This window comes from Olea europaea, unplaced genomic scaffold (genome assembly GCF_002742605.1).
Source record: "Olea europaea var. sylvestris unplaced genomic scaffold, O_europaea_v1 scaffold508, whole genome shotgun sequence".
Lineage (NCBI taxonomy): Eukaryota > Viridiplantae > Streptophyta > Magnoliopsida > Lamiales > Oleaceae > Olea > Olea europaea.
Genome location: NW_019263396.1, coordinates 37,309 through 57,755, shown reverse-complemented (window position 1 = coordinate 57,755; position 20,447 = coordinate 37,309). Strand labels below are relative to the sequence as shown.

Here is a 20,447-nt window from a genome sequence, read left to right as displayed (position 1 = left end):
GTTAAGATAATATGTTTTCAACAACGATCAACACCCCAAAATGAGTTTTAAGTGCTCAATACAAGTTGTAATAAACCTTTTGTAGAGATACAAAAATATATTTTAATAATGAGCTTTACTCTATGCTCCTTGATGTACTCATAAACCTTTTGTCGAGCTATGTAAATATACTTTAGCAATAAGCTTGCACCCTTTGAGAGCAAGATTCAGGTTAAAAAGTTCATATGTAAGTAAATTTTAATGTAAAATAAAATTTAGGAAGTGAAGGTTAAAAATATGTTATTATTCCCCCATTTTTGAAAGCAAAACAAAGTACTTTTATTTAAGTTAAATGACACGAACAACATGTCAAGTAGAACAAGGCACAAGCTAACCTTGAAAAAAAGCCTTCTATATCACCTAGTATCAACGCATTCTACAAAGTGGCCAAACCGTCCTTTCTTTAAATAAGAATAAAGTGAGCTCAAAAGCATTAAATGAGTTGGATGATCACCTCAGGCTCCTATTTATTGAAGCCCCTCAAATTCTTAAATTTACATATTTTTGCTTTTACCTTTTCTCATTGAAAATTCTTTTGGCAATCAATAACATTAAAAAATAATTTAAAATTAAGAATGGTATTTTAGTTAGCCTCTGTTTTGTGGAGATTAAAATCTTGTAGTTTAACAAATATAATTTCTAAAAAATTAATAAATAAATATAAAAGTTAAATACCTAAAATTTTGTAGGTACAAAATAGATGTTACAAGAAAACTTATTAAGTTGGTAATATTATTTTTTTTTTTTTAAAAAGAAAAATGAAAAGAATAAAGGTATATCTTAATTTATATGTCAGCACCCTACAAATAAATTTAAAAAATACAGAAAGAATTAAATTTTGTGAATGAAATCAGCAGATTTCTGTTGGTGACTCTAGACAACATTACTGACGACATTACTCTCTATAATCGTTGATGAAAGTATGCCAATGACCACTATTACCAACATAGATTGATTTTGATTAGAATCACCAATGGTCATAACATTGGTGATCATCGATGGTTTCTCGTCGATATTTCCAGATAACAACACGAACAATATTATCGTCAGGAATCATTTAATGAAGGTGTATCGATAAGCACCATGTTATCGTTGTAGATAAATTTGTATCAATAAGCAACATATATTCATTTCAATGAGAATTACCAATAGTCATATCATTGACAATCACCAATCATATCTCGTCAATCAATGAAGCGCTGTCATGATTCCCAATATCACTAATAACATAAGTGACGATAATCGTTTATCAAGGTGCATTGATGATCATCAACGGTGCTGTCAATAATTCTAGATAATTGGTGTAGCTTATGTTTAAGTTTTGTTTAATTCAATTGATTTTATATAACATTGATTATGTGTTAACTATTTATTGTGTGTTTACTGCTTCAATTGTTTGTGTAACATCGTTTTAGAGATAATACTGAGATCGAAAGGTGATGTATGAATTTAGTTCGTGCAATAAATAACATAGTTATTATAAGATATCAAGAACTAATTATAGGCTATGCAATCTCGATAGAATTTCTAGGTTAAAGCATTCATATGTGTATGAATTTACATAAAGATATAATGAATTTGGGTATATGAATAGGATTAGTGTTGTTTGAGCGAGATCACTAGCTACAACAAGTTAATTCGATTGATAATATACATGAAAAGGAGATGAACGAAAAATGGATTAAATGAATGTGAGATAACCTAAGTGAAATCGAAATTTCCAACCACTTAATCACAATTAATCTCCACAAATTAGATTAATTTTAGATTAGTTAAAGTATAATTTAGTTAGAAAATGAAATCTTAATTTGATATTTAGCTGTATATTAACTTAATTCAAGCTAGATTAGAATAAAAATTAAGAGTAAATATTAGTCTCTATGAAAATGATATTCGAACTCAAAAATCCACTTTACTTATTGTCATGATCCATATACTTGCTGAATCAATCAAAAAAAATTGGTATTGAAGAAATATCATTTGCATCCATAGGAATTTCATACAGAAGATCCTTAATTCACTTAGCCTCTTTCTTACTTTTGACCAATGCTATAGACTTGGACTCCATTGTCGAGTGTAATGCATGTTTGTTTCTTAGATCTTCAAGAAGCTGCACCTCCTCTTAGAGTAAATATCCATTCTGAGGTAGATATGTTTTTTCCTACACTATTTATCCAAATAGTGTCAACATATTCTTCTATAATAGTTGGGAACTTTGAATATTGTAGTCCTAAGTTTTTAATTTTCGTTAGGTATCCAATAACTCTCACAACGACCTTCCAATATTCTAAACTTGGAACCTACTTAGTTTAGCAGCAACAAATGCATTATTCGATCTGGTACATTGTAATTCGTACATAAGACTTCAAATTGAACTTGCATACTCAATTTGTGCTATTGCTCTTTCATCATTCCTTACTATTTATATACTTAGATCTAACCAGGTGTTAACTACTTTGATGATCAAATGTTTGAACTTATTCACCACTTTCTCAATTTAATGTGATTGACCTAATGAATAATCCCTACTATCATTTTTAAATTTGATACTTAAAATAGTATCCACTTGTTCAAGATTCTACATGTTGAATGTGGAAGATGGAAATTTCATATATTACTTGAGTTAAATCTAGTGTTCGTAGATTGGTTCGGCTCTTAACATTATGATCTTTATTGTATTTAGAGTGTGTTTTCAAGTAATTTTTTTCTCTTCATTTGTTTTTCAATGCATATAACCTTTTAATTTGATTGGAATTGTAGTATATATGTGACGAGTGTGTTTTATTCATAAGTTTTACACAATTTTAACTTGATCATTTGATAGAACTTATGAGTATAGAACGTTTTTATATGTTTGATAGTGTTGTTTTGAAGATTAGGAGAAATGGTATAAAAAAGAGTACTAACAAAGAAGTCAAAAATTACAAATTTGGACTCGCAAGTCAGCGCTTAGGCGCTGGGTATCAAGCGCCTAAGTGTTACAATTTACTAAAAAAATGCAATTTTTGGACAGAAAGGTAGTGCCTAAGCACTGTACTCGTAGCACCCAGGCGCTACCCTAATTATCATCACAACATTGCTTCCTAGCGCTTAGGCGCTGCGCCACCAAATTTAGGATTCCACCATTTTAATTGGTGAAAGGCCCAGAAAAACCCTAAATTGGAGAAAAACGTGAAGAATAGTTTAAATACAATAAGGGAGGACTTCAAAAGGGTATTCCAAACATTGAGAGGCAAAAAATAAAACTTCAGATTAAGAGAGCTAAATCAAAGGGGAGAAAAATACATAATCATCAAGATCAAAGAGCAAAAGTTAGGGTTTAAAGACTTTTAAGGTTGAAAAAGATTCTTGATACAAGATCTAATTCTTTCCAAGATCAAGATTTCAAAACCCAGTTATGAATTCTATACCTTTCGTTTTTCTTCCATTATTATGAGTAGCAAAGTTTATTATTAAGGCAAACGATGTAACTTTTTGAGACCCTTTAATTCTTTTAGTCAAGATTCAAGTTCCTTTATGCATATGTGTTGATTTTAATTATGTTCTCAATGCTTTGAATTCTCTGGTCAATTATTCAATGATTTCGTGAACAATAATTACATAGGGATGCGAATTATTTGTAGAGATGTGAATTATTTGTTTAGATCACATATAAAAATCAGGTGAGTTAATAAAACGTATAGAGATACATATATTAATTTTGCGATCATATATGAATTCTTAGAAATAATCTTTCGTTTAACTAAGTTTGATTCGCATAGAGATGGGGAATTAAAGTAGTTAAATATGCTCAATGAGAATTCAAGGGGGGTAAATTGAATACAATATGAGAATTCGATCGGACACTACCTCAAATTTCATAAATCTTTATTTAAGACTTAAAGTGATCAATAATTGAAATTGTTCATCCCTAATATCTATTTATTATTTGAATTATCAATCAATCTTTATGTGCATCCATGTATTATTAAGTAATTAGATTTAAAATAACAATCGGTCACAATTACTTGTTTATTTTCATCGAATAGAAATTAGAAATAAAAAATTAAGCATTAACATATAGTTCTCGTGGGAACGATAATCTTGACTCAAAGTTCCACTATATTACTCATTATGATATCGTACACTTGTAATAGAATAAACACAACAATATGCATCGCAGAAAAAATCTGAAGTGAGGAAAAAAAACAGTGCAAATAATAAATAAATTGGTAACTCTTCAAGGATCGAAATCTTATGTTGCACGTATACATGAAATGGTAAGTCCTAAATAACGACACAATATAATATTTCATGAATTTCACACATCAATTCTATTTTATTTTTTTTAAACAAAGTGATCCGCTCATAAAAGAGATATCAGGTCATATCAAAATTTTCTAAGATACACTACAGCAATGAATGTGTGTGGACAATTAAAGAAGCGGAGTCCCACTATTTAAATAGTTTTATTCATCATAATTTTATAATATATATTTCAGAAATCTAATATTAAATTTAATATTTACATGAATTCACAGAATCAAATGCTCGACCTTTTACAATAGCAAACTTCTCAACTAGATTCAGATGAACAATTTATGCCTTTGAAAGGATCTAAAATACGTGAACAAGTTTCGGGCAAGAGATGTAGCTACGTTGATCAACAGAAAAACCCAAACAAGACAAGGTTGAATATTATGGCATTTGTGTAGAGAATGCTACTTTACATAATGATGTTCAAGATCTTCATTCTCAATTGAAAACTGTGCTCACTTTCTTAAGTTGCGTTTTTGAAGGGTTTCCTCGGCCTATTCGACCTAATGCATCTCCATCGACCAGTTTAAATGGTGATATATAATGTGTGTTTGACTTTATTTTCGGTGACGTGGTAATAGTTAGATATTTTTCTTCAATTGAGGCAATAGTCTCTAACTTTACATCTACTTATTGTTTTACGTTGAGAATACCAATGGTTGAATTGTGTGTATGTTTTCATTTAAGTCATGATATTTGATGGAATATTAACTGATTGAAAGCCCAAGAAAATTTTAGTACTTGTCAATGTTATATAAAATTGCTTTTTTTCACTTCTTATAATTGTGGGTAAGATTTGCTTTTAGTTTGATGTGAATGTGTAAAAATTATAGAGCCATGAATGTTACTATGGACAACCATATTTTTCGTTATTTTAATATTTTGATTGTTAATATAAAACGTTTTACAACCACTTCTTTTGTTATTATAGAAAGTCAATTAAATTTTAGCTGTTTTAATGATATTTTATCGATAAAAAATAATTAATGCAAGAACAAATCAAGGAGTTGTTGAAATAAAACTAATCAGTTGTCAATATTATTAGATTTTTACGACAATTTTTTCACCATTGAAATGAAAGACAGCTAAAATTTGATTGCTTTCATTGTATTTTAACGACAAAAATAGTTGATATAACAACCAAATTAGTAGTGGTTGAAAAATAAAATTGGTTGTCAATAAAAATCTTTTACGCCTAGTTATTTAGTTGTTGAAATAATACATTTAACGAACAAACATAGTTTTAGTCATTGAATACATTCGCTAGTACATCTTTACCAGCCAACGAATGATCAACTAATTTTGGTCGTTGAATGTGATCAAAAACTTAAAATGTATTTTTTTTTGACAATTTCTATAATAGTTGAAGGTGATATTTCTTGTAGTAATTATACATGCCGATACAAATATAACCCTTATCGAGGTTATTCTAGCTATATGTGCATATTTGTCAAAACAGTCAATATCTTCTTTTTGTTTATAACTTTAATTACTAATTTGGCTTTATAGGTACTAAGAGTACCATCGAAATTATATTTTCTTTTAAATATCCATTTGCAAGCAATAATTTTTTATCAATGGAATTTACATTTGCCTTCTACTTTGGTTGTTTTATATGCTTGTAATCTCGAGCATAATGTCTTGATTTTTCACAAATATAGCATGATCTTTTGGGCTTCTTTTTGAACATTTGTTGATTTTTTAAGGACCAAAAGCCTTCATTATTGATCTAGTGATGGCCCAATTGATCATGCCAAACAACAATAGATTCAGTAATTAAAATCTTGACCCAATACAATGTTTGTCATTTGAATAATTATTCAATCAAACAAGAGACATAATCAGTTCTTGAAAATATGATTAACTATGATATAATCATATATGAATCAATGTTCACATGACAACAGTTGTATGTTTTCTTTTAGGGCATAAACAAAAATTCATAAATTACACATATGATATACTTTTCAAGATATGTGATACTTTGAGAGTAATTTATATTTTACTATTACTTATTCAAGAGCAATATATCAATATTCTTTTGAAATATTAGAATTTTAATGGCATGCTCTTCATGAACAATAACATGTTATTATTTTTAAATATATATTATGCAAAGATTTACACTTCATAAACAAAAACATGATTTATTTTAAATTTTACTTAATTATACTCTTTGCGAACAAATAAATTTAACTATAATATATGTAAATAATAGCATGCAACTTCAGGAGCAATACTATTTTGTTATTCAAAAAATTAACTCTTTAGGAGCCATGAATTATTTACAAACTTGTGTTTCTTCAAGAGCAATAACGAAATACATTATCAATTTAAAAAAAAATTAAGTTAATTAACCAGGTTAAAAATGTTAATTTCCATACAGACATGATTGACAATTAATTATCAAACAGAAATGATATGAATTTATATATAAAGATTAATTATCAAATAAATAGGATATGTAAACCTGACAAAACATAAAAATATGCACAAAAAAGTCTGTCTAGTGAAATTCTACAAAAGAAATTATGAAGCAGTGAATTGAATAAATTGACATGGAATTGACTAGATTATACAGTGAATAGACAAAGAAATTGACTAAAGCATTCTGCAAAAGAAATTTTGTGGCAGTGAATGGATAAAGTATTATGCAATTCAGCTAAATTTACGTGGAATTTGATTGCGGTAGTGACTTTCGCAGCATTAATTGTGGCGGGAATACACAAATTGATTTCAGTGGAAGCAGCAGCCTTGAATTCTAATGCGTATGTATATAAAAAAGAAATTCACATGTCACCAAATTGAGATCGATGATTATGCTTATAAGAATTATTATCTTATTACTAATTTACTTTTATTTTGAGAGAAACATGCGGATAACGTGTTATAAAATAAAGAGAAAAGAAGAAAAAAGTGGTGAAGTTAATAGACTAATTAGCATATAATGTCCTTATCTTTCACTATTATTGTAGAAAACGTCATTACTTTTCATCTTTTGACTTTTTCACCCTTATTTCCACATTTCTTTGCACAAAAATGTCATTTTCATCCTTTTTCCAATTAAAAACTGTGGAATGACTAATATACCTTTCTATTTAAATAAATAAAAAGAAAAAAGAAAGAAAGAACGAAATGCATCCATAGTCCCAATATTTTATAAAAGAGTGCAAATAATCCCAAATAAATTAGTAAAAAGGTAATTAGCACAAAAACATCTTTAGATTTCACTGTTGTGAAAAATAAAGAAATAATTGTAACCATAGTCTTAAAAAATTTTAAGAAATACAAACGAGTCCTAAATAAATTATTAAAAAATTAAATAATTTTTTATTTAAAAAAATTCAAACGAGTCCCAAATATATTATTAAAAAATTAGAATTTAAAATGAAATTAAAAAGTCCAAACATGCTCCAAATAAATTTTTGAAAAATTAGAAATTTAAAAAAACTAATTTCCTTTATTTTTATTTTTAACAAAATGGTATATGCATCATTTCACAGCTTTTTATTGAGAATTTGAATGAAAATTGATAGAAATGGTGGTTTGAGCAATAAAAAGTGTAATTAAGGGTAAAAATGTCAAAACAGTGAAAGGTAATGATGTTTTTCACAATAATAATGAAATGTATGGATATTATGTGCTAATTACCCTTTTATTAATTTATTTGGGGACTCATTTTCACTTTAAAAAAATAATAAATAAATAAATTGCAATTGATTGCAATTATTTTTTCTTTTTCTTTTTATTTTGTTTAAATAAAAAGGTCTATTTGCCATTTCATTGCTTTTGATTGGAAAATTAATGAAAATGACCTTTTGCGTAACGGAAGGTGGAAGTAAGAGTGAAAAAGTCAAAAAATGAAAGGCAATAAAATTTTCCACAAAAATAGTGTAAAGAAAGGACATTATGTGCCAATTACCCAATTTGTATGTATTATATTTAAAATCAAATCCCCATATTTATATGAAGAATTAGAGTTGCACTAATAAAAGAAGCTAAGATTGCATGTTTATAATTATCATTCGCTAATACTCATATTATTAAAAGCAATTATTGCATTATACAATGTCTCGTGTGGCCGGCTACAACCTGTATTTGTGCATTATTGGGTTCATCCAAATCTTGACTTTTCAACAGACTAAGGAATATCTGAAATTTGGTACAAGATTGAAGTTGAAGCATCTAATGGGTTCTCATGGAGCAACAATACCTCCTCATGTGCTCATATTTCCTCTACCAATTCAAGGCCATGTCAATACCATGCTCAAACTAGCCGAACTCCTATGTCTTTCTAGCCTCGATGTTACATTCATGGTCTCTGAGTTCAGCCACAGCCGCCTCCTTAAACACTCCACTGTCATTTCACGATTCGAGCAGTATCCCCGGTTCCATTTCGAATCCATTTCTGATGGGCTTCACGATGACCATCCTCGAGCAGGGGAGCAAGTCATGGACATCCTGCCATCGACAAAAAAAACATAACAGGACCACTCTTCAAGCAGATGATGGTTGAGAAGAATTTATTGAGTTCCAACACCCGAAGGCCAGTTACTTGCATCATAGCTGATGGGGTCTTGAGTTTAGCCTGTGATTTTGCTGAAGAGAAAGGAATTCCCCTTATCTTTTTTCGTACTATTAGTGCTTGCTCCTTTTGGGCTTATTTTTGTATACCTGAACTCATTGCAGCTGGTGAAATATTTTTCTAATAACTTAAACTTTTAGATCACATGGTTCAACACAAATTGATTTTGCTTTTCTTGATGAATTTTGCAGCTGGTATTGGCAAGGATCAAATAGTAAAAAGTGTTCCAGGAATGGAAGGTTTTCTAAGGTACCGTGACCTGCCTAGCTTTTGCCAGTTCAACGACATCAATGAATCAAAGCTTCACAGCATCGAATCCGAAACTAGACAAACTACGAGAGCTCAAGCAGCCATTTTGAACACTTTCGAAGATTTAGAAGGTGCAATAGTATCTCATATACGAAACCACAGACCGAGAATTTTCACCATTGGACCAAACAATGCCCACCTCAAGTCGAGACTCACACAAAAAGAATCTGAGAAATCCGTTCTTTCGTCAAGTTTTTGGGAAGAAGACAGGAGCTGTATCGATTGGCTAAATGAACAGCCACCAAAATCTGTAATCTATGTTAGTTTTGGTAGCATAACAGTTGTGAGAAGAAGAGAAGAAGAGAAGCTGGGAAGAAAGGGAGGAGAAAAGGGGTTGTTCTGCCGGGCGCCTAGGCGCCAGGAGTGGGCGCCCAGGAGCCCAGTTTCTGCCTCCCCGGCAGTAACATGGCGCCGATTGTGAGAAGAAGAGAAGCTGGGAAGAAAGGGAGGAGAAAAGGGGTTGTTCTGCCGGGCGCCTAGGCGCCAGGAGTGGGCGCCCAGGCGCCCAGTTTCTGCCTCCCCGGCAGTAACATGGCGCCGATTGTGAGAAGAAGAGAAGAAGAGAAGCTGGGAAGAAAGGGAGGAGAAAAGGGGTTGTTCTGCCGGGCGCCTAGGCGCCAGGAGTGGGCGCCCAGGGGCCCAGTTTCTGCCTCCCCGGCAGTAACATGGCGCCTGGGCGCCACTTCCATGACGCCTAGGCGCCCCGAGTGGTGTTCCCAAACAGAAACCCGGCGCCTAGGCGCCCCGATAGGTATATAAATTGCCTATTTTTCCCTCTTTCAATACAAGACACACACCACAAGACCTAGGCCGAAAATTAGAGAGAAAAGAGAGAAAACTTGGTGAGAATTTTACAAGTTGAAGGTTGATTCATCTTGGATATAAATTCAAAGTTATTTTCTTTCTTGGGGATTAACTTGAGGCTTGTTCAAGTAATCCAAACACATTGATATTCATATATTCTATTGAAAATCATTTCTTCCTCATTTTCTTTTTCTTCAAGTGCTTTGGAAATTTTCAGTTTGCCAACTTAGTTTGATCTTTGGGCATTCATTGGGAGGTGTTTTCTCAACAACAGTTGTGTCAAGAGACCAGCTATTGGAGTTTTGGCATGGATTGGTGAATAGTGGACAGAGGTTCTTGTGGGTTATGAGGCCGGATTCTATCGTAGGTCAAGACAATAAGAATCAAATTCCAGAAGAACTAGAGGAGGGTACAAAGGCAAGGGGTTACATGGTGGAATGGGCGCCTCAGGAAGAAGTACTAAACAATGCTGCGGTGGGTGGATTTTTGACTCACAGCGGATGGAACTCGACTCTGGAGAGTATTGTGGCCGGTGTGCCAATGATATGTTGGCCATATTTTGCAGATCAAACGATAAACAGTAGGTTTGTGAGTGAGGTTTGGAAAATTGGGTTCGACATGAAAGATACTTGCGATCGAGAAATTATTGAGAAAGTTGTAAGAGAGCTTATAGAAGTAAGGAAGAATGAGTTCATGGAAAGGGCAGAAAATATGGCAAAACTGGCAAGAAACGCTGTTAGTGAAGGTGGATCATCATACGGCAATTTTGACAGTCTTATTGATTACATCAAAGCAATGGTCATTTGAGTAAGCCATCCAGAATATTTGGTTGGCATTTGAAAAAAATATCATTTTAGTTTAAGGTAGCTTAAATGTTGCTTCAGTTTAATTTGTACTTTCTTCTGAAATTTGCTACCACATAAGATTGAAGCAGCTAATTAATGGCATCTCATGGTGCCACACTACCTCATGTACTTGAATAAATTTTAAGTGATTACTGATTAATGCAGTTTGCACTAACAAAGCTCGAATTAGTTAAGAAAATATGTTGTTAACAATGATCGACACTCCAAAATGAGTTTTACGAACACGAGTTGTAATAAACATTTTATTAAGATATAAAAATATATTTTAATAATGAGCTTAACTTTATACTTTTTGATGAGGTACAAGTGCTTAATACGAGTTGTACACGTAAACTTTTGTCGAGTTATGAAAATATACTTTAGCAATAAGGTAAATTTGCACAGCAAGTTTCATGTTAAAAAGTTCATGTACAAGTAAATTTTAATATAAAATAAACTTCAGGAAATGAAGGTTAAAAATAAGTTTTTAATTTTACTTTTTTTTCTTTTCGTGAAAGCAATACAAATTACTTTTATTTAAGGTAAATGACACGAACAACATGCCAAGTAGAACAAGGCGTACAAAGTGGAAAGTTCCACCAAAAAAAGATATTATATCACCTAGTATCAACGCATTCTCCAAAGTGGACAAACTTTCCTTTCTTTAAATAAGAATAGAGTCAGCTTAAACATTAAGAACCGAGCTACACTACCAGAAGGAAGAATGACAGAATTCCTGACCTACTCTCACATTTGGGGCGGTCCCACTTCTTATCCCGATTGTTTATTCACGCGGGGCCCGATACTTGTGAGAGAATGTCAAAGCCTCTGTCAAAAAAATTTTGGCAAAGAGGATTTTCTCAAACATTAAACAAGGCTCCTATTTATTGTAGCCCCTCCATTTCTTAAATTTACATATTTTTGCTTTTCCCTTTTCTCATGGAAAATTCGTTTGGTAATCAATAACATTTAAAAATAATATAAAATTAAGAACGATCTTTTAGTTAGCATTTGTTTGGTGAAAATTAAATCAAGATTTTAATCTATAACAAAGTTAACAATTAATCTTAACACATATTTCATAGGATCAATAATTTTTTAACCACACATTTTATCAACTTTTATCAAAATCTAGTGAAATCTGATTTTGATCATCACCAAACAAGGGCTTAATAATAAATCATAAGTACTTCAACAAATATAATTTACTAAAGAAATTTAATAAATAAATATAAAAATAAATACTAGCCTAAAATTTTGTAGAAACTAAGTTCTAAGTTCAAGCATTATATAAAGAATGTGATAAATATGTTCAAATATTTGAACATAAAAGAGTTTAGTACCCATCTTGATCCAAGCTCTAAGCTTATAAAAAATGATGGAAGAGCTATTTCTCAACTAAAGTATTCAAGTGTTATAAGGAGTCTTATATATGCAGTTCAATGCACAAGATTGAACATAATATTTGCAATAAGTAAACTTATAGAGTTTACTAGTAATCCGAGCAAAGAGCATTGAAAGGCTATTAGAAGAGTTCTTTGTTACTTAAAGAAAATCAAAAGCTTAGGTCTACAATATTCCAAATACTCGGTTATATTAAAAATTTTACTAATGTTAGTTGGATATCTAGCATTAGTGAAAGTAAATCTGCTTTGAGTAAATATGCATAGCACATTCAACCATGGAATCTAGATTTGTGGCATTAGTTGATACCAAGAAAGAAGCTAAGTGGTTTAAGGAACTACTAGCCTTATGATTGAAGTATACATTTTTTATATCTATCATGTGTCACAATCAAGTCACATTAGCAAAAACGTATAATGAGGTATACAACAGGAAGTCTAAATATACAAGTTTAAGAGATGACTATGTAAGGAAATTAATCAACGTGAATAATTTCTCTAAATTATGTTAAGTCAAATGAGAATCTAGTGGATCCTTTAACTAAACCTTTTAATAGAGATTTAGTAATATCTACTTCAAGGAGGATGGAGTTGAAACTCATAAATTAAAAAGATTCACCAATGACTTGTCATTATCAGATCAATAATCCACAGGTCCTATCCTAATTATACAATGCTAATTGTCACTTAAATGAGGGTTGAGCTTTAAATTCTTAAAGAAGTTCAGTACTAAATACAAGTATCTTTAAAAGTAACAAAAATAATAGAAAATTTTTATCTAGATAAACTTTGAGATAGTAACACATCAATGGAGAGCTAGAGTTTTTCTCTTAAAAGTTCGATGAATAGGATGAGTGCAAGGTCATATTAGTGTTAAACGAGTTTGAGGAACTTGTGAACATATGACACTTGTGTGTGTGTTTTCATCATATTATCAAAAGGAATAACTGGTTCAGAGCTATCATGTTACTTAAAATTTCGATTATCCTTTTTGAGAATTACACTATGGTTAAATTTAAATTGAAAGATATTGTTGATTTGAAAAATGTGATTTGAAATGATTATACATCCATATTAGGGTATCAAATAAGTGCAAAAACAATCAAAAGAAAAAATGGAGAGATTAGAAAATTAGTTTGCTTAAGGTTAGACGATAGCCCAGTCTCATTTTTGGCAATCAAAGGCCAAAAAATCTGTATTAGCAGCCACCTGGATTTGCATTGGGCGATTGTCCAATTCATTTTTCAGACCAATAGGGTTTAAATTTCTAGTTGGTTTTCTGGCGAGTTTTCAAGAAAAATTTCAACTTTTCATTAATCATTAGGGCTTTTGCGTGGTGTGTTGATGGAAAACTACGTATAGGAGATAGTTTTTCATTCATAAATACAATCAGGGGCGGACCCACATGGAGTCATGTGGGGTCATTTGACTCCACAAAAAATTTGGGTTTTTTTTTTTTTCAAAAAAATTCGTTTCTATATTATTATAAAATAAAATTTCAAGATATACTATATGATGTTTATATTATTATAAAATAAAATACTGTGTGAATTGATAATTATTTTAGGAATTACTATGTACCAAATATAGATGTCAAAGAGTCCTTTGCAACTGATATATATTTTAAATTAACCTATATTAAGCTTCGCATTCAATGCCCATTCAAAATTCATCATACAATTTAAATTCATAATGGGCAACCAAAATTTAGACAGGTGTGGGTTTACTCATAATCTCTTCGATTTATTTTGTATCTATCCATCAAAAACAAATTTGTGATTGCAAAAAAAGTGAAATTTGTATTGTGGATGAAATTTCGAAAAAACAACAATTATTTAAAAATGAATGCTTCGATTGGGATGAATACGGTGATATTTCACCTTCCATTAGGGATTATATAATGGAGAATAAACCCTAATGTTGCTTACATTGAAAATCAAGGTACAAATGCAAAAAAACAAAAAATAAAAAAATAAAAATTGAAGAATTAGAATGATATTTGAATATGATACATGATTAGTTTGTGGGACAAATTTGGTGGTGTTGAGAGGATTCTATATGGTTGAGAATATGAATGAATGTGGATATCGTAAATAAGGGTATTTTGACTTGATTTATTTGTGAAAGGAGGGAGTTTGGTGGATCAAGATCAGCTCCAAATTGATTATCAATTAGGAGTGAAGTGATTTGCTTTTTCTTTTACCGTCATATATAAAGTAATATTAGGATAAAAAAATCACAAAGTATTTTTTTTTTTTTTTTTTTTTAAATTTTTTCAAATATGTTTTTTTGGGTGTAATTTCCTTTTTTTTTTTTTTTTTGGTTTTTTTTTTGGGTTTTGAAAAAGTTTTTTTTTTTTTTTTTTTTTTGAAATTTTATCAAATATGATGTATTGGGAGTAATTTCCTTTTTTTTCTTTTTTTGGGTTGTTCTAATGGTGTTATTTCCCTACCAGCCAGCCACTAACTGAAGCCCAACTCCCATATCTCCAATTCATAGTCTATTATTGTACTTGCAAATCGTTCTCGTGTGAATAATCGATCCTGAGACCAACAAGTGGTATCAGAGCTCCATTCCTCAAAGGGTTAGGGTTCGGGTTCAAAACTTTTTTTGAAAACTCTAGATTGCAGATCTAAAACCTTTTTTTTTTTTTTATTTCTTGAGTTTTTTTAAAATAATTGTGTTTTCTGAAATTTTTGGCTAAGATTTACCTTCAATTCAATTTTTGTTTGGATCTTTTGAGTACATCGTGATACTGCTTATTTACCTTATTTAAAGAAAGTTATATTTTCTAGATTTCTTGAAGTTCTGAGTTTTCTGATTATCACTGAGTTGTATTCTTTCAAAACTCATTTTGAGTAATCGTGAGTTAACTCGACTCACTCCAATTCCTACTGGTTTCTTGTGACTCATTACTAAGTCACACTGAGTTAATGTGACTCGTTGGCTTTTTGTGTAATATCTTGGATTTTGTAATCGGTTCTAGTATTCCTCACTACCTTCCTCACTCTAAAACATTAACGTTTCAGTTCTGGTATAAATCCCTTACTCTCTTAATTTTTAATTTGTGCACTGCCTATTTTGAGTTGGTTATTAAGATAAGTGATCTACTACTACCTTTCTTTGTCCAAGGTCTCCTGCAAACACCTAGGAATCTGAAGGGATAGTGGACTCACGGGTCACCACTCCTTAGGCCTTTCAAATTGGCAGCTTACTTTGATTAAAATTGTTATCGTTGACCAAATGCATATCTTGATATTAGATTGTGATATTGGAATCCTTATTGTTCTTTCACACTGTCTATACTTGCTATATCATGTGTGGCATATAAACTTGAATATGTGACTTTATCTGTAATCATGACTACTAAACAAAGATTTGAGGTAGAAATTTGGAGAGGGATTGGAGTCTTTAGTCTGTGGCGTCAGAAAATGAGAGCTCTATTATTACAACGAAGATGTGTTGAGGATATTGATGGGACATGGTGTACTGATAGGGTTGGACATGGTCCAATTCAGTTTAGTTCTCATTAGAACCGAATCGGACCTGAAATTTTTGGGTCTTTAATAAGTGGAACCGTCTGGTCTAAATTTAATTATAGAACCATTCAGGTTCGGTTCGATTTTCAGGTTCCTTATTATAATTATTTTTTTAATATTTACAAAGTTATATTAATTGAATTAATGGCATGTTCAACTTTAGTTCTTACAAAATAATGTAATCCAATCTTATGTGTCTTTTGCGCCTCTCTTTCTTGAGTTTTTCATAAATTTGATTGTTAAAATCACGGGAAGATAAAGGTAGCGAGCTCACAATAATTAGGAGAGGCGTTATCAAGCTTCAATTTCAATTTCTCCAGAACGGTAGAACCGACACTACAATAGAGTAACAGATTTGGATAAAATTTAGATTAATTTGATTAACTTGGCTTTGAGCTGAAAATTGGAAATAGGAAAATTACATTTTCGAGTTTGAGCTAAATTACCTAGTTAACAAATTTATTTAGAAAAAAATTAAATAATTTTCCTTAATTAAAAATTAGGGAGATTCGGTTATTTGGTTCTTGATCTAGAACCGAAATTCGAACCGAACCGAATCCGTCGGTCCTCGATTTAGATACCTACTTGGATATTTAACTTAAGAAGAATTGCTCGGTTCGGTTCGAGAGTTTTGTCTAGCCCTATGTACTGAGATTAGTACCTATGGAAAACTGGAATTAGATGAGATTGCTTGGAGCTCTATATTTTTGCACTTGTCTATAGTGTTATTAGGAAGGTCGAAGAACCTACTAATACACAAGGTCTTTGGACAAAACTTGAGTCCCTATATCTGACTGAAGCTATACCCAATAAATGCTACCTGCTAAGGCAATTTTACAACTTCAGATTTGATCCCTCTTCAAGCTTAGAAGAAAACATTGATAAATTTAAAAGATTGATTAAACAATTAACTGACTATGATGAGAAACTGTCTGAAAATCAACAAGTTGTTGCTCTGTTAAATGCACTGGGTGAAAAATACAAAGATCTGATAAATGCCTTAGAATGGGAAAACTGATCTTACTGTTGATATTGTTATACCATCTTTAAGGAACAGGGAACTTGAATTGAAATCTGAATTTAAAAATCCTAAACTTGGGAAGGTCTAAATGTTAGGGAAAAGGTAAATCAAAACAAAAAGACCAACCATAACAATCTATTCAATTTCAATTCACACAAGAAAGGAAGACCCCAATTTTCAAAATTTAGGAATCAGAATAAAACTCAAATAAAATTTTCAAAATTTTGGCTCGAAGCCATGCAAGAGGAGATGGATTCTTTAATTAAAACTAAAACATGGACCCTTGTCAATAGACCTAAACATCAAAAGGTTGTTGACTGTAAATGGTTTAAAAAAATTAAAAAAAAAAAAAAAAAGTGAAATTGATTTTGGGGGTATAAGATATAATGCTAGACTTGTGGGAAAAGGCTTTACACAAAGAACGGGTATTGACTATAATGAAATATGTTCACCTATTGCTAAGTATTGGCCCTAACAGCTCACTTCCACTGGGAATTGGACCAGCTTGATGTTAAGACTGCTTTCCTAAATGGTGATATTGAAGAAACCATTTATATGAATCAGCCAAAGGAATTTGAAATCAACCCAAAGTTTGACCAGGTCTGTTTGTTAAAAAAATCACTCTAAGAATTGAAATAGGCACCCAGGCAATGGTATAAGAAATTTTACTCTTACGTTCAAGATCTTGGATTTCTTAAGAGTAATTTTGATTCTCGTTTTTTCTTCAAAAGGCCAGAAGGACCTGACTCTGTCTATCTCTTATTGTATGTTGATGATATGCTTATTGCTTGCCAAGATAGATGTAAAATTGATTTTGTTAAAGAAAAACTTAAAACTGAATTTGAAATAAAAGATTTAGAACAAGTAAAAAAAATTTAGGCATGGAGATTAAAAGAGATAGAAAAACTGTATTTTGTATGTGAATCAAAACTCTTATACAAATAAGATACTTGAAAATTTTGCTATGATTGAAAGTAAACCTGTGACTTTGCTTATAGCAAATCACTTCAAACTTTCTAGTGACAATTCTCAAAAATTGATAAGAAGTATGATAGAATGAGTAAAATACCTTATGCTAATGTTGTTGGCTCTATTATGTATCTTATGATATGCCCTAGGCCTGATTTAGCTCGTGGAATAAATATTCTTAGTAGATTTATGGTTAATCCAGGTGAAACTCATGGGTTAGCAATAAAATGGATGATTAGGTTCTTAAAGGGCTCAACTGAATTAGGATTACAATTTCAAAGATGTCATAAAGGTATTATTTTAAAAGGTTCTACAAATTTTGATTTTGCAGATGACTTAGATAAAAGAATATCAACCTCTTCTTATATGCTTACTCGTTGTGATGGCTGTATTAGTTGGAAGTCTCAATTACAAAAAACTTGTGGCTCTAACTTCTACAGAAGCTGAGTATGTTGCAGCATGTGATGCTGTTAAAGAAGGATTATGGTTAAGAGGCTTGTTAAATGAAATTGACTTTATGAATGAAGTTGTTAGAATTTGTACATATAACCAAAGTGCAATTCATTTAAGCAGAAATCTGTATATCATGATAAGACTAAGCATGTTGACATTAAATTTCATTTTGTTAGAAATATGGTTGAAAAGGTTTAATCAACTTAGTTAAAAATCCAACTGAATTTAATCCTTCTGACATTTTGTTTTGTTTTGTTTTGTTTTTTTGTTTTTTTTTTGAATGCTTCTTTTCTCTAAATTGTAAGATTAACTGTTGTCCCTACTTCTGGCTTTGTTTTGACCATTGGATCTGGTCTCTTTGGTTGGACCATAAAAGCCTCCTGTGACCCTTCGTGGTGATGTACAGTCTCATTTTTAGGGTTTTCTCTTCGTCTCCTTTTTTTAGAGTTCTTTCTACTTCGTGATTTTGATTTCCAATCTCCATAAAATTCTCAGTGATGTTTGTATTGTATTTTGTATACAACTTGAGGAATTGTGAAGAGAGCAATTTCTTTGTAAAGGGAGACGAAAGAAAATTTAAGTGAAGAAACTATGGTTTCTTCATACAGTTTGTATCGATTCTTTGTTATTTTTAGTGGATTTGAGCCAAATCTACTTGTAAAATACTCAATGGGTAAGTAGGTTTTGATTGAACATCCAGGCCCTAATGGGCGAAAATTCTTGGTATTTTTCTTTTCTGTAATTTTTACTTGTATGCAAATCATTTCTGTATGAATAATCGATCCTAAGACCAACACTTTTTGTGATCGCAACTCGATGAATCATTGAATTGAATCAATATAAAATACAAGTATACAATACAACCATGACCCTCAGCCGGCCTGAGATTGACGCCTTCATCAAAAAGCCAGTATAAAATATAAATATGTTTGTGATTTTTTAAAATTTGAAAATGTTGAAACTTGAAATGTATGTGGGTTTGGATATCGGGATATGTCATAAAAATCTGATTTTTTTCAAAAATTTTGTGTGTATTCTGATTTTTGAATTTCTTTCTTCAAATCAAGTGATTCGGTGGGTTTGGATATATTTTTTTGCAACTTGTTGAAATGGTGTTTGAAATTGGGTTTTAGGAACAATCAATATGTTATTTTGAAAAAAAAAATGCATTTTAATTTTTGACCCCACTATACATAACGTCTGGGTTTGTCCCTGAACACAGTACAAAAAATCAATACTTGAAATACAAACAAATCATTTCAAAATCAAAGAGATTTCTTCAATTATCAAAACATATTCAAAACCCTTTATGTTCATTAAGTTTTGAAATTAAAACGCTATTGCTTAAGTGTTTTCTTCTTGAAGGCTTAATTCAATCCTGCAAACCATTTGTCAAAAATCCCTTGAAGTACCAATTAAATCCTAGAGGGAGCAAATATAATTTGAGGAAAACGATCAGTTGTTTAAGCCTTCATACCAAGTTTTGGTTCTCTTGATTCTTTCTTTTTGTTCTCTTCCCCATTCCCTTGAATTTCCATATTCAACCAACAGATATGGGATTGTGTTGCCGAGCTTAGGAAAGCAATGGTGGGTGCTGGAATTCAGAAAGTTCCAGCTTATAGACTGATATATTGAAGGTAGAAATTCTGTGGTGATTCTCACCACGCTTTGTCTCTAGCATAAACATTGAGAAAATATTGCTTTCAGATGTGTCAGAGTTTTAGACCATGTGTCAACTTATCACAACCCTCCTCCTTCTTCCAGACTGGGGCTAGCTGTCAAAAATATAACTAGAATTGAAACTTGAAATATGGATGAATATTGGCATCATATTTGATTTGACAGTTTTAGGGTTGCTGTCAACCTTCCACAACCCTTCTCATTTATTCAGGTTCGAAAATGGCTATGGTAAACATAGTCGGAGTTAAAATATGGAAGTATATTCGTAAGATTACCTTGTGCTCAGTGAATTTTGATGTCAACCTTCAAAAGAGAAACGTCCACTTACCAGATGAGTTGCAAAAATCTCTCAGACTTCGAAGTAATCGTCGGTAAATTCAAAGAGTAGGTCGAAACAGATAGAATCTTATGGCTTGCACAATATTAATCAGAATTGAAGAAATTTGCGAACTCTTTAATATAAGGGGTAAAAGAGCCATGTTTCTGATTGCCTGCATGTATTTT

General features: G+C 31.3%; 1 pseudogene; it reads left to right on the top strand.

Annotated features, from left to right (window-relative positions):
• Positions 1–8,370: 8,370 nt before the first annotated feature.
• Positions 8,371–10,996, top strand: LOC111388594 (annotated as a pseudogene).
• Positions 10,997–20,447: the final 9,451 nt, after the last annotated feature.